This window comes from Oryctolagus cuniculus, chromosome 11 (assembly GCF_051225735.1).
Source record: "Oryctolagus cuniculus isolate XC-2025 breed Fujian yellow rabbit chromosome 11, ASM5122573v1, whole genome shotgun sequence".
NCBI lineage: Eukaryota > Metazoa > Chordata > Mammalia > Lagomorpha > Leporidae > Oryctolagus > Oryctolagus cuniculus.
In genome coordinates, this window is record NC_142877.1 from 10,332,090 (window position 1) to 10,346,587 (window position 14,498).

Sequence of the window (14,498 nt, forward strand, 5' to 3'; positions counted from 1 at the left end):
GCGCAGAGCAATGCTCCCTCCTGGAATTCCATACCCAGCCCAACAGTCACGCAGGACAAGAGAACCCTCCCCAGGGGCAGCCCCGAGCCTGAGCTCGACCTCAGCAGTCCACCAGCATTGGCTTCTACCGAGTGAAGGCGGAGCCAAGAACTAAACAGACGGAGGACACGCAGGGGTTAAAGCAGAAGATCCTCCGCAAGGCAGAGGCAAAGGAAATTTCCACAGAAACCGCGCAGACGGGCAGTTTCCTGCCAGGATGACTCAGGGGAGTGCGTCCACGCCCCGCCCTCTTCTGCCACAGGAGCCGTGACCCTGCCAAACTCCCGGAGGGCAGACAGACCTGACATCCAGGAAGCGGGATCCAGAAGAGAAGCACGGACCAGGAAGTCTCGAGGTGACAGCTGTGTGGCAGGTGACAGAGCACCACCCAGACACAGAGAACACAGGTTTCTAGGCGTGAGGTCTGCAGGGACAACCCGGAGCCCGAGAGATCGCCTCCCTCCACGCTGCAGGCACCACACAGCGGATCCTGAAAACCTGGCGCAGGAAGGAGAGCTCTCGGCTCTCTCGCTGAGCCAACACTTGGAGCACACACTGCGAATGCCGTCCCATCAAGGACAAGGCACAAGTCCACACAGGTGGGCTCGGGGACTCCGCCTCCTGGTGACAGCCCAGCCATCTTTGTGTTAAGTCCACGCCGATGGTCACACACCTACGGACGCAGGACTGCACTGGGCGCTCCCTCTGCTCGTGCTGCTGGTTTTACTGTGACTGCTAGAGAGGCGAGGTACCTAAGGGGCTGCACCACGTCTCTAGTGGACAGCAATCAGTAATCTTGTGGAAACTGCTCAGAGAAGCTACAAGAAAATACGGGAAGAATCAGCAATAGGCACAAAGAAAACAAGAACTTATTAACAATAGGAAAACATTTAAGAGGCTGGAATGGTGTTGTAGTGTGTTAAGCCTCGCCTGCACTGCTGACATACCATAGGAGGTACCACATGAGTACTGGCTCCAGTGCCAGCTGCTCCACTTCCGATCCAGCTCCCCGCTAACGCACCTGGGAAAGCAGCAGAGGACGGCCCATGTGCTCGGGCCCCTGCCATCTAGGAGGGAAGGAAGTCGAAGCTCCTGGCTTTGGCTTGGCCAAACGCTGGCTGTTGCAGCCATGTGGGGAGTGAACCAGTGGATGGAAAAATACACAAACTCTCTCTCTGTAACTGCCTTTCAAACAAATCTTTTAAAATACACATATACATACACATTAAACATACGGATATATTTACATATATATTTACATATATGAAAAACAGTACAGCACACTATCCTTGACTACCACAGGCAAAAATGCAGATAACAAAAAGTGAGCATATTGGGGGGGGGGGGGATAGAGAGGCTATAACGGCTGGCTATATAAAAGAAACTGACCCTCTACCTTAACAAAGGGTTACCTGAGGAGAGAGGGAGGGACAGACAAGCCCAAGTCAGCCCCTCAGAGCTGAAGACAGCTGTCCACAAGGAGAGGGCAGGGACGGCAACGCCCGGGTCCTACCATAAACCCAGCAGCACCGTCTGCCTTGTAAGCCACATCATGTTCAAGTGGATCTCAGAACGCCGCAGTCTGCTACCCCAGTGATTCGTTTACGCAAGTATATGCTGGCAGGGAAGAGTTTGTGACTCCTGGGCGGTGGCTGGTAACTGAAAAACACCGTGGCCGACTGTAAACCAACCAGCGATCAGACAGCGTCAGCCGCTGAGCGTGCTGCTACTGCTGACACACACCCATCACACCACCAGGGACTGGAGGAAGCCCGCAGGGGAACCGCAGAGAACGGACACCAGCCCCAGGCGACAGACATCCGAGCCCTGGACCCACTGCTCCGCCTTTTATCTGGAAGCACGCGGCAGCAGGTGCGCACTCTGCCCTGGGAAGGGACACAACCTGTTCAGTCAGCAGGTGCAGCCGAGTGAAGACAGAGCAAGTACCTGCTACGGATCAGCCCCAGGCTAATGGCATTTACACTGAGCAGATATTAGCATGTCAAGAGAGGGAGAGGAGGGGAGGGGAAGAGAGCGAGGTGGAGAAATGCAACCTAGAGATGTCACTTACTAGACCCTGGCAAAACGAGAGGTATTTGCACAACACTCTAGAAGATGGGGTGAAGGGCTGCAGTGTGGCGCAGCAGGTTCAGCCCCCATAGGCAACAGTGTCCCCTGCTGCAGTGCAGGTTCAGCCCCACCTGCTGCGCTTCTAAACCAGCTTCGGGCTAATGCACCCGAGACGGCAGCTGACGACAGGCCAAACGACAGGGTCCTTGCCCCGCTGTGGACACCAGGATGCTGCTGCTAGCCGCTGGCTTTGGCAGCCACTTGGGGAGTGAACCAGCAGGTGGAAGACTCCTGCTCCTGTCACTCTGCTTTCAAATACTCACTTAAAAATTATTGAAAATGTATACCCAGAGTAAAAAAGATAGATATTGCCTTCAATAAAGTTTTTGAGCCAACTTTAAGGTATAATTTACAAATCATAAAGTGTGCCCTTCAGAGCGTTCCGAGCAATGCTGCACCCACGTGCCCATCGTTTCTAGGGGAAGCCTCCCTTTTCTTCCTGATCTTGTTCATTTGTGGCTTTTATCTTGGCCAGTTTGGGTAGGGATTTATCGATTTAACTGATCTTCACAAAGAACCAGCTTTTATTTAAATGATTCTTTATTGCTTTATATTTCGCTGACTTCTACTGAAGTACTACTTCCTTTCTTCCTACTTTAATTTTATCTTTAAAGATTCTTACGATAGAAGCTTATATTTCAAAATTTCTCTAATACAAACATTTCAAAACTTGGGATTCTCATTTTATATGAAGGTGGGGGTGAGATCTTCCATCCATTGGTTCATTTCTCAAGTGCTGTAACAGCCAGGCTGGGCAGGAACAGAGCCGGGAGCCGACTCCATCAGCTTTCCCAGCCGGTGGCACGGACCCAAGCGCTGGGGCACCACGTGCCGCCTCCCGGAGTGCACGTGACAGGACGCCGACCTGGGAGCGGAGTGGCTGGGATGCTGTCCACCCGATGGCCATCCACGACCTTTATCTCCTCTCTCGGAGGCAGAGCGCGAGTTGGGGAGGCTCTGAGGAAGTGCTCCCACCCCTTGGTGCACTAAATGCTTGTAACGGCGGGGGCCGTCTTCAGCCCTGGGAACACAACCCAGGCCCCCCATGAGTGGCAGGAACCCAAGCACTGGAACCATCACTGCTGTCTCCCATGGTCTGCGTGAGCGGGAAGCTGGAGTCGGGAGCCGGGGCTGGACGCTGAACCCAGGTGTTCCAGTGTGGGACACGGGAGCCCTGACCGGTGTCTTCCGCGCTAGGCTGAACACCTGCTCCCTTAGATGAACACTTAATGCCATAAATCCCCTCCAAATGCTGCTTCAGCTGCATCCCGACAATCTGATCATGCTGTTTCCACTGCCAATCCACTCAGAACAGTTCTAAGTTTCCTCTCTTAGGGGAGGGTTATTTAGAATTGTGCTGTTTCATTTCTAAGTGTTTGGGGGATTTTCTGGTTATTGGTTTCTAATTCAATCGTACCGTGCTCATAAAACACAGATGATTTCAGTATCTTAAGACTTACCAAGATAGCTATAAACCTAAAATTGCTCTAAAAATAATGCATTTTGTTTACGTTCAGACCTATTTAGTGATCCAGAATACAGTCTGACTACTCCACGTGTAGTTGAAAACATGCTCTCTGAAGTGCCGCCTACACGTTACTGAGGTCACAGGTTGGTAGCATTCACTCTCGTGTTGCTGTTGTCTGGTTTATGAGCCATCAAGAGAAGATGATGCATCCATTTAAGTATGAATCTGCCCGCCCCTCCCTCAGTTCTACCAGCTTCTTCACTCGTCTGAAGTTCTGTTATTAGACGCATATGCACTTAAGACTACCTTCTTGGTGAAGAAAACCTAACTCCTCTCATTAGGAAACACCTGATTGGTGACATTCCTTATTCTGAAGTCTCCTTGGATAATAGTCACCCGGTTAATGTGGGCATGCTCTATTATCCTTTTATCCTTAGATCGTCCATGTTCTTATTCTAAAAGTGGGATTTTTGCAAGCAGCATATAGTTGAGTCACATTTGTAAAATCTAACGATCCTTGGGCTTTAAGATTTGAAGGGGGGGGGAGTGAGAGAGAACGAGCGAGCTCCCAGCGCACGTGCCACGGGAGCTGAGGACCGAGGGAGCCGAGGCAGCGACTGGGCTGTGGGAACACGAGGAGGAAACCACTCCCAGCAGGAGGGCGCTCAGGCAGACACTGTGGCCAGAACACGTGAGGGGTGAAGTAGCAGAGGGGGCGCAGAGTCCAGGGCCAGCACAGGGGCCCCTAGAAGCAGCTTTCACTCTGAGCCACGTGGGAAGGCACAGAGCACTTCTGAGCGGAGAATAACAGGATCTCTAGTGGCTGTGATACCCAGGACAGACTGCAGGGGTCAGCGGCCGAAGGAAGTCCCAGTTAGAAGAACACAGTAACAGGTGACAGAGGAGGGGCTTAATCACAGGGGGAGAGGGGGTCAGTTTCTGGCACAGTGTTAGCAATCACTGTGGTGACTCCTTCACATTTCTCTGGCTCAGCCTGGCACATGGGAAATCCATGCACACTCCGAGGGCACACAGTAACAGAAAATGCCAAGATCAGATATGTTTTTTTTGTAAATATTTATTTACTTATTTTTCAAGTCAGAGTTAAAGAGAAGAGACAGGGAATCCTCCATCCACTGGTTCACTCCGCAGATGGCCGCAACAGCTGAGACAGGCCAAAGCGGGAGCTTCCGGGTCTCCCATGGGGGTGCAGGGGCCCAAGCCCTCGGGCCTTCTGCTGCTGCTCTCCCAGGTGCATCAGCAGGGAGCGGGATGGGAAGTGGAGCAGCCGGGACTTGAAACGGCACCCATGTGGGATGCTGGCACTGCAGACGGTGGCTTAACCCGCTGCGCCACAGCGCCGGCCCCGAGATTAGATCTTAAATGGAGTAGTGGTATCTATACAACCAGAGGCACCTAAGGAAAGTCAGCAGACCGCTCCCCACGTGGCTTGACCGAATTCCAGCACAACAGGCTTTCTGTGTTCGAAGACCGGAGCCAGCGTAAGCTAACCTCTGACTGCAGTGGAAGCGGTCTCACGGCGAGCTTAACCACACTTCCACCTTTATCGTGCTGACCAGAGATTAAACACATGCTTCCAGTCCACCAGCTGTGCAGAACTTCCACAGAGAAGACAAAATAAAGGCCTTAAAACTGACGAGGCGGTGACTGCTGGGCCGATCCAGGCTAGGTTCCCGAGGTGTCCTCTGAACAGGACCCTAACAGGGCAGTGACTTTCCCTGCGTCCTCAGTGTTTCAGGGTGAGCACGCAAATCAGACCGCACCAGCGAACACACCCCAACACACACCACCCAGATCCCTGCGCCGGCCCATCCGTGTCTCCCGGGCTCTTCAAGAGCCTGCTTGCCCCCGAGTGCCGACCTCAGAAACGCCGCAGAGCAAAACACCACACGGAGCAGATGTCCAGCGTCACGCTCTCCCGTGACCGCAGCAGGCTTCTGTTTGGTCAGTTTACACGTAAAGGACACACACTGCATGGGGTCATTTTATGTAAGCATCAGGCACCCCAAATCTGAAGCATCTCCATGTCAAACCATTTACATGGGAGAAGAAAAAGCAAGACCCTTCAAAGTGATGACTCGGCTGTGCAAGAAAGTTACCAAGTCTGGATCGAGCCTAAACAAAGCACCTGCTGAGCCCAGGCTCTCAGGAGGCCAAGGGTGGGCAGGACAGAAACCGCAGCGCCCGAGTGGTTCCTGAAGCCACAGCTCATCCCCTTCGCAGGGCAACAGGCCATCTTCTGGCGCACACAAGGGGAGAACAGAAGGAATTACAGCCCACAGGGGACGGAGTTTTGTACTTAGGGAAGTTCATTATCCAAGTCTCTCCCAAAAAGTCGCACCTGGATGAAATGCTGATAAGTTGTGATCTGACGTCTCTTTCATTTGGAAATACACAGGCATCAAAAGCAGCCCAGCCTTGCAAGGAAACACACACCTGTGTGTTCACATTAAGCACTTCATTAAGCGGAACAGCGGTTTTGGTTCAACACCTGCTCTTCAGTCCACAGCCGAGTGTCTCTGACCGGCTCCAAGGTCAAATGCACTACTCGCTTTAGAAACTGGCAAGTGGGGTGGTGGGGACAGTATCCTGTGGGCAGCCAGCTGTCTGATGAGAAGGGCCCGGGCCCTCCCTCCCTGCGCCTCCGAGCGCAGGCGCAGGCTCCGGCAGAGCCTCGCTGACCGAGTTCATGATCGTTCCACAGGCCCCGCAGCTCCAGTCCAGAAAAGCTCCTGCAGGAGGCTACAGATGAGCACACGCCTGAGGCAATCCCATTTCCTCAAATGTTAGAAAATGGAAGTTACTGGAGGTTTCTGGAGTTGGTCCTCACAGCGTCTACAGCAGAACCAAATCACAAAAACATGGATTCAAAGCAGAAAATTGATCTACGTTGACTGAGCTCTGTTTTAAAAGCCCAAAGGGAGGACATGAAAACACCCCCACCGGTACCTTCCGCTTGCTGGAACTTCCGAGAACTCGAGTCCCCGGCGCCCATCCCCTAGGCGCTCCCACACGGCTGTCTGCTTTGACTGTTCCAGGCGCTCCCCAGCGCTTTGGGAAGCTGCTGGCTCTCAGAGGGACAGGGAGCTGCGCCGAGGGAAAGCCCAGGCTCACTGAGGGCGGTCACTGCAGACGCGGGCAGCGGGCAGCGGGCGTCCTTCCTGGAACCCTCCCGCAGCACTGAAGCGGGAGCCACAGAGAAATGGGGCGTGGGGGTGGGAGAGGGGCAGGCCATGCCTTCAAAGTGACATGTACAGAACACATTTTGCTAATCATAAATCTTATCATAAATGAGAACAAAAATCCCTGCATCGCAATGTATACTCAGAGCTACACACAGACGTTCAATGTCTTTCAAGGAAGTTAATAGAACAATATCATTTACTACTAAAACCTTAGGAAAATAGTTTTATTAGCTTCATATTTTCATAAAGACAATCAATACGCAAGAGTCATATACTCAATATTATTATATTTGAAGATAAACTATGATGCTTAGATAATAAAGAAAAAGCTTGAAATTCAGCTAATCAATACCAAGCCTATTTTGGCTTAAATTTTAAAATGAGTGTATTGAGTAAAAACAGACGCTGAAAAGCAAAGGAAGCACCTGGCAGTGGACAGACAAGAGGGGGAGAAGACAACACTGGCCAGCAGCACCGGGCAGGCAGCTGGGGACCCCAGGGCGCTGCTGGGGCCTGAGTGCGCGCCCGCCACCCTGCGGAGGCAGGGGGCTGCCGCCAGCTAAGTGATAACGGGGTCACAAATCACCGGCAGAACACTGTGTGCATTCGGAAGACTGGAAAAAACCATCACTGCCCGTGCATCTGGGCGGAGGGCAGGGACGGGGCAAGGGGCAGCCTTCACCAAGCTGAGGGCCTGTGGGAGCCGCACGGCGCCGCTCCACACCTAACCCGGCAAACCACAAGGGCGAGCTCGGCTCAAAACCAGAACAAGAGTGAGAAGTGAAAAAGAAAGGCTACTCAGTCACCTGCAAAGCAGGGCCCACCCGGGAAGTGGCCTTAAAACCAAAGACCCAGCAACCTGGAAATCAAACTGACCAAAGACATTTCGAACAGACTCAACAGACAGGTCAACTCTCTCTCTCCGCCCCTGCCTCTAACTCTGCCTTTCAAGTAAATAAGCAACTCTTTATTAAAAAAAGAAAAAGCAAGAAACCCAGGGCAGCAGCCAGCGTGGGGCAGCGGCTGGGAATGAGAAGCCGCTGGGGCTGCCCACACCCCATTTCAAAGTCCCGGTCTGGCTCCTGCTCACGCAACCCTGGGAAGCAGGTGACGGCTCAAGGACAGGACTTGGGTCCTGCTACCCCTGGACACTCGCTGAGTTCCTGGCTTTAGTTTGGCCCAGTCCTGGCTGTTGTGAGCACTCAGGGGCAGCTGTGTCTCTGCCCATCTCTGTCTCTCTCTGCCTTTAATACAATGAAACAGAAAATCTTAAAAATATAAAAAAGGGGCCGCTATCATCGGTGCCGACTTGAACCAGTTGGCTGTTCGAGTCCCTGCCTCAATGCAGCTTCAGAACTGAAAGTTACCTTCCACCCGGAACAAGGAGATTCCCCCGGAAAGGGCGTGGCCGCCTCAACCTGGGGCCCAGAGAAGGCATTCTGTGTCCTACTCCTGCAAGGTGCTGCAGCTTTACATCACTTATGCAGAGAATTCGGACGGCATCACTAACAATGAGTTCTATAAACCGCAGCTGACAGTGTCCCTAACTTTAAGCCTTACTTTTGCCATCCGTAATTGTGTCTGCTTTTTAAAAATCACTTGTATTTTCTGGTGAACGTCATCAATTTCACCTTGGACAAAAATCAATAAGGCAGAAAATGAATCAGACTTGCAGTAACTGACGTCAATAAAACATTGGATCAGTGTCTTTAAATGCTGGAACCACAAAGCCATTCCTGTAAGAGAACAGTCTAAAAATCAGATTTACTTTCACTTCGGTTCCGTTTACCCTCCGCTTTCCAGAAAGGCTTCGGCATCTCGGCCCTGGGGCTCTGGCGCTGCCAGAGGACACCAGGAGCTGGCCGGCTTCTGAAAGCTTCCCTGACAGGGGACCAGCTCACCGGCCACCAGCTTCCCTCCTCCACGGTCCCAGAGGCAGGCCCCGAGGAGCCCACGTGATAGTCCTACTCCGAAATAAGTGGCAGCCATGCTTACACTCTGCGCCCAATTCAGGGCTATGAATAGGACGCAAGCTGAATGTCAAAATCAAACTGGTCTTGGCACATTCTTTAATGTTTCAAGTACAGCAAGATTCCACGCCCAGGAGCCCGGAAAAGGTCTAGCCTAACTCATCACCGGATGAGGTCATGGGGTGCTTCCCAGAGGCGACACGCCTTTCTACTGTCACCTGAGCAGTCACGGGTAAAGAACCAACGAAGACTAAGGCACGACCAAGGCCAGAAGCAACTCAAGTGACAGCTCTGCAGTGAGACCACAAAAAGACGACAAAAGCTGGAGGAAGAGAGGAAGCAGATAACCACACTCTTCTACGCGGCTTTCCCAAGAACTCTGTGTTTGGACTTAGGGAGCAAGCTCCAGACTTAATACTGGAGTCCCTCTAATCCATCGCAGCATTGCCTGAGCACCGACGACGTGGCAGGGGCTCAGGACACGACGAGGACCAGAGCAGCATCGCGCTCCCCGGGACCCTGCACTGGGGGAGGAGGGCAGCCACAGAACATGCCTGGCTACGCAGCACGGTCAGAGGATGCAGTGAAACAATGGATGAAAGGCACCAACGAGTGGGCAGAGGACCCACTGCCCCTCCCCGCCCCGCCCCCACATCTCCTGGTTCAAAGGCCACAACGTGCGCAGGCGTCTTCCTCCCCGCTTCTTCCTGGGTTAGATCAAGGGCTTTGGCGGGGACGTGGACTGAAGGATACAGTGCCGAGACCTACACACAGGGCCCCAGGCGGTGTAGGCGATTTGAAGATAACTTGGTTTACATGCAGATTTCTACAATAAGATGTAACTCCACTAACCTAAAGCTAATTCAGGATGATGTTGGAATAAACAGCAAAGAGTGTAAACCTCAGAGCTTCAGGAGAAAAATCTCTTTAGGCTAGTTTGGCAAGAGAGCTAACTGAGAAAAACTAGAACCAGCAGTTCAGTGTTTCCCACTCACCGTGCCGGCGATGTACTGTCTTATGAGATTACAAGAGAAAACCCACTTCAGTCTGGTTTTGTTTTCCCCAAGTAAGAGTCATGCGATATTTGGGGTTACTTGAAATTCTGACTCCAGAAAACATTTGAATATAGTCAAATGGAATTAACTGAATGGGAATGACCTTACACTCTTAACCTAATTATTTTCAGTTATTTATAAGCACTGGCATTTAAAAACTGCTAACGGTTAGTGGTACATGTCCTACCTGCTCAGGAGCCCTCTGGATACAATGCCACTGCTACAGGCAACAGAAGCCCTCGAAGCATTTTGGAGAAGGGGTTGTACTTTTGATGGGTTGTGACCAATGTTCACGGAGACACAGCCACCACTGTAGAATGACACGGAATGTTCTCAATGCCCTGGAGACCCTGTGCTCTCACCCATCTATCCCAGCCCCAAACCCCAGGCAATCACTCATCTCTTTCAGTCTCCATTGTCACCCCTTCTCCAGGACATCACAGAATAATACTACACATAGCTTTTGCCTGCTTTTGCAATTAGCTGGTCCATCTTTTTCTTAACGATATGGAATGCTCCTTATATAGTCTGGGCTCAAGTCTCTCCATGGGTCATTTACTAGAAATATCTTTCTCTGTATTTATTAACTTTGGCTACGTATTCAAATTAGTCTAAAACATATCTGCTTACAACTACTCCTGTTGCAGAGGCTGCATTTAGCTGGGATGGCTCGTTTGTTCATGTGATGTTGGCGGGCTCATGCAGATCTGTCCAGCGGCCTCACTCACGTATCTGATGCTCGGCTGCCTGCTGACAAGGGTCATGGTGGTGAGTGGGCTGTGTGCTGCTCATCCACCAAGGCTAGTCCACACCCAAAAGGCTTGTTCACATGGTCATGTTCATGGAATTCAGGAGTAGGCAAGCCCCACCATGCAAGACTGCCCATATTCTATTGGTCAAAGTGAGTCATGTGGTCAAACAAATTGAAAAGTAGAGAAAGACTCCACCTCTCGATTGAGTCACCTCAAAGAAACAGATGGACGGGGTGGGAGAAATCTGTGGTTACTTCTGCAAACAACCGAATGCTGGTGGCCTCTTTGAAGCACTGAAGCTCTTCATTTGCATGGAGTTCAATTCACCACCGCTTTCATTTGTAACTAGTTTTGGAGTCTCTTAATTCCAACTGCTCATTCTAGTTTCAGAGCCTCTTAACATTGCTTATTCTAAGTTCAAAAATATACATTCCTAGGGGCTGGCACTGTGGCACAGCAGCTAAAGCTGCCGCCTGCGATGCTGGCATCCGTGTGGGCACCAGCTCAAGCCTGCTCCACTTCTGATCCAGCTCTCTGCTCATGTGCCTGGGAAAGCAGCAGAGGATGGCCCTACCACCCACAGGGAGACCAGCATGAAGCTCCTGCTCCTGCCTTCGGCCAAGCCCAGCTCTGGCTGTTGTGGCCATTTGGGGAGTGAACTAGCAGATGGAAGATCTCGCTCTCTCCCCCCCTCACCCCTATAACTCTGCCTTTCAAATAAACTTAAAAAAAAAATTCCTACAACATCTTTTGAAAGGTCATCTAAAGAAGACAAATGTTTAACACATTTTATATTTTATATTGTATTATACTTCAACATGTAATAAACAAAAGACAAAAATGTAAGACATGTCTGTTCTAACAGCCGCTGATCCAGGAAGCACGGCTTCAACCCAGACGTGGCCTGGATGGTGAGCTGCACCTGCCAGAGGACGCACACGCAGGGACTGTGTCCTTCCCACCTTGCCGAACCTTCGTGGTTTTCTGATCCATATTTTAATGCCATTAACTCTGTCCTTGCTGGAAACCACGTATCCAGCTTGACTGTCTTCACAGGTGAGAAATCAGACGTGTGTGTGTGGGCGCAACAGAGCTGCCGCTGGGACTTGGATGGGTGAGTCGTTTTGCTTTCCAGTCTTCCACACCAGGTACGCACTACCTGTGTAACAGAAGCTTCCGAGTGGCTTTAAATTTTTATGTGTTCCAGTCTATCGACTCTTCCCTCTGCAACTCCCTTTATTGCTTCTAAAGGAAGAAAGTCTTCTCCTCCACAAGGGCCTGTCTTTTTGAAAAACAAACATTTAACCGTCATCCATCCAGAGTTTGTTTTCCTTCTACGCTTTTCAGCTGCGCCCACTGCGTGGCCATGAGTCTCAGATCACTCGGAGAGCCGGTGTCTCCACTGGGGTTGTCGAGGTCCCACTGCCCCTGTGTCGTCTCCAAGGTCCAATGCCACACAGCTCCAAGGGCTGCTGCCTCCTCCCCTCCAGATTCAAACAGTAACAAAGCCCGGCTGGAGGGCAGTTCTGACCTCAGAAGAGCCAAAGGCTTCTCACAGTAAGAGGAGCCATCACAACGGAGGCGGAGCTGCTTTTGAGGGGGATCACATAGGTTACCTTCATTCTAACTATTTCGCAAATTAAAACCGAGAGGAACACAAGAGATTGAAGCAGAGTTTTGAAGCTCTACAACAGCACTCCTGTGGCCAACACGGACACTGTCACTTTGTTTCTCCGCGAGGGGAGGCTGGGCAGACGGCTCTGGCGCAACGTCTCCCCCCATGTTTATCTGGTCTACATTAGTAGAAACTTGCTGTGAAACACAGGCTACATTAAAAGCATCACATTGTTTCTATTTGCCGTGTTCATCAGCAGATTTAAAAGGCCTCGGGGCTGGTGGTGTGGCCCGGGTTGGGCTGCCACCGCAATGCTGGCAATGCTCACTGGAGTCCCCGCCGCTCCATTCTGATGCAGCTCCCTGCTATGCACCTGGCAAAGGAGAAGAGGGCCCCGGCGCTTGGACCGGACACCTACACACCTGCGTGCGAGACGGACGGAGCTGCAGGCTCCTGGCGTGGGCCTGGCCCAGCTCTGACCACTGCTGTCATTTGGGGAATAAATCAACAGAAGGCAGATCTCTTTCTGTCTCCAACTCTGCTTTATACAATTATACAAATCTCAAACAAAAAGTATAGCTTTCCATGAGTTACCTTCTAACTTCAGAAACAAACTGTATAAAGTATATTTAATTAAAAAGCAACGTTCAAATAGTATCTAGCATAAAATAGCATAATCAACCAATTAGTGCATCTTACTACTTCAACATATACAGGAACTTCAAAAGGTTGCTGGAAAATGGAATTAAGTGATTATTTTGGTGGAAATTTTTTGAAATTCATGCAATTTCTTCACAATACACATTTTCAATGAACTTTTTGAAAATCCTCACATTATATAAAATGGGATTTTAAGAATTCTATCCCTTTCTGTCTTTAGCCATAAGCCTTGGGCAACAGCCATTGAGTCTTTCAGCCGCTGGGTTCTCACAGCTGAATACATAGAAGATGAGTTTTCCAAACAATGGAAGCAGGCAGTAAACCTTTGCTAATGACACAGGATCAATTTTTAGGAGCTTCTGAAAGCTGACAGATGCCAAGTCCTTCCTTCAGAGGGTTTGCCACAGCCACAGCTAGACAGGAGCTAAAATCCATGTATGCACCGCTAGATGCAGACCTGGGTCGTGATCGTCATGTGGGTCACTGTGCCCCACACGGCCACGCTAAAATCCATGTATGCACCGCTAGATACAGACCTGGGTCGTGGTCGTCATGTGGATCACTGCCCCACACGGCCACTGCAGGGCCAATACCCTTTGAAGACTGCACAAGCAGCCACACTCCCTTCCTCCAGAGTTAGGACACCAAGTGGGGCTGGCACTGACACACACGGCCAGGACCTGCAAACAGCAGGTACGCATAGTTTCCAACACACATTTTTATGCAATACCAACACATACACTTGAAGTCACCTGGAGAATGTGTCTTCCCACTGTGCTAAAAACACCAGTCTTCACAGAACTGCTCAAGAGCGAAAGCACACAATCTCACTCGGATTTGTTCATTAGCAGATGAGAATTATGGAGCCAGAGTTGTTAACTTATTTTTTTTAACTTATTTGACAGAGTTACAGACAGTGAGAGAGACAGAAAGATCTTCCCTCCGTTGGTTCACTCCCCAAATGGCTGCCATAGCCCGCGCTGCGCCAATCCGAAGCCAGGAGCCAGGCACCTCCTCCTGGTCTCCCATGCAGGTGCAGGGCCCAAGGACTCAGGCCACCCTCCACTGGCCACAGCAGAGAGCTGGGTTGGAAATGGGGCAACCGGGACTGGAACCTGGCGCCCATATGGGATGCCGGCACCGCAGGCAGAGGATTAACCAGTGAGCCCCCGAGCTGTTAACTCTTAACTAGTAACTAGTTTCACCACCAACCATATTCTCAGAGGTGACTGGATGCCAAAGCCGAGTTTTGAGGATCACCTTTAGAATCCAGACGACAATGTATCATGGTGCTCGCAGCCTCATTACACTTCTTGTATTTGAATGGTAGAGTGACAGGGAAAGGAAAGAAAGATACATCTTCCATCTGCTGGTTCAAACAGCTGTGGCTGGGCCAGGCAGGAGCCAGGAGCCAGGAGCTCCATCTGGGTCTCCCACATGGGTGCAGGGCCACGTCCACAGCTTTCCCAGGTGTAGCAGGGAGCTGGACTGGAAGTACAGCAGCTGGGACTTGAGCCAGCCATTTAACCCACTGCGCCACAGAGCAACCCCTCAAGCAATTTTTGTCCTTGTGTTTCAGAGGGAAAGCCAGGTGGTTAAGAGT

At 51.0% G+C, this 14,498-nt stretch overlaps 1 protein-coding gene across 3 annotated transcripts in view; it reads right to left on the reverse strand.

Annotated features, from left to right (window-relative positions):
• Window positions 1-14,498, reverse strand: part of PTPN1 (protein tyrosine phosphatase non-receptor type 1) — a 59,497-nt gene that overhangs the window by 14,992 nt on the left and 30,007 nt on the right. The gene's annotated exons all lie outside the window — the stretch shown is intronic.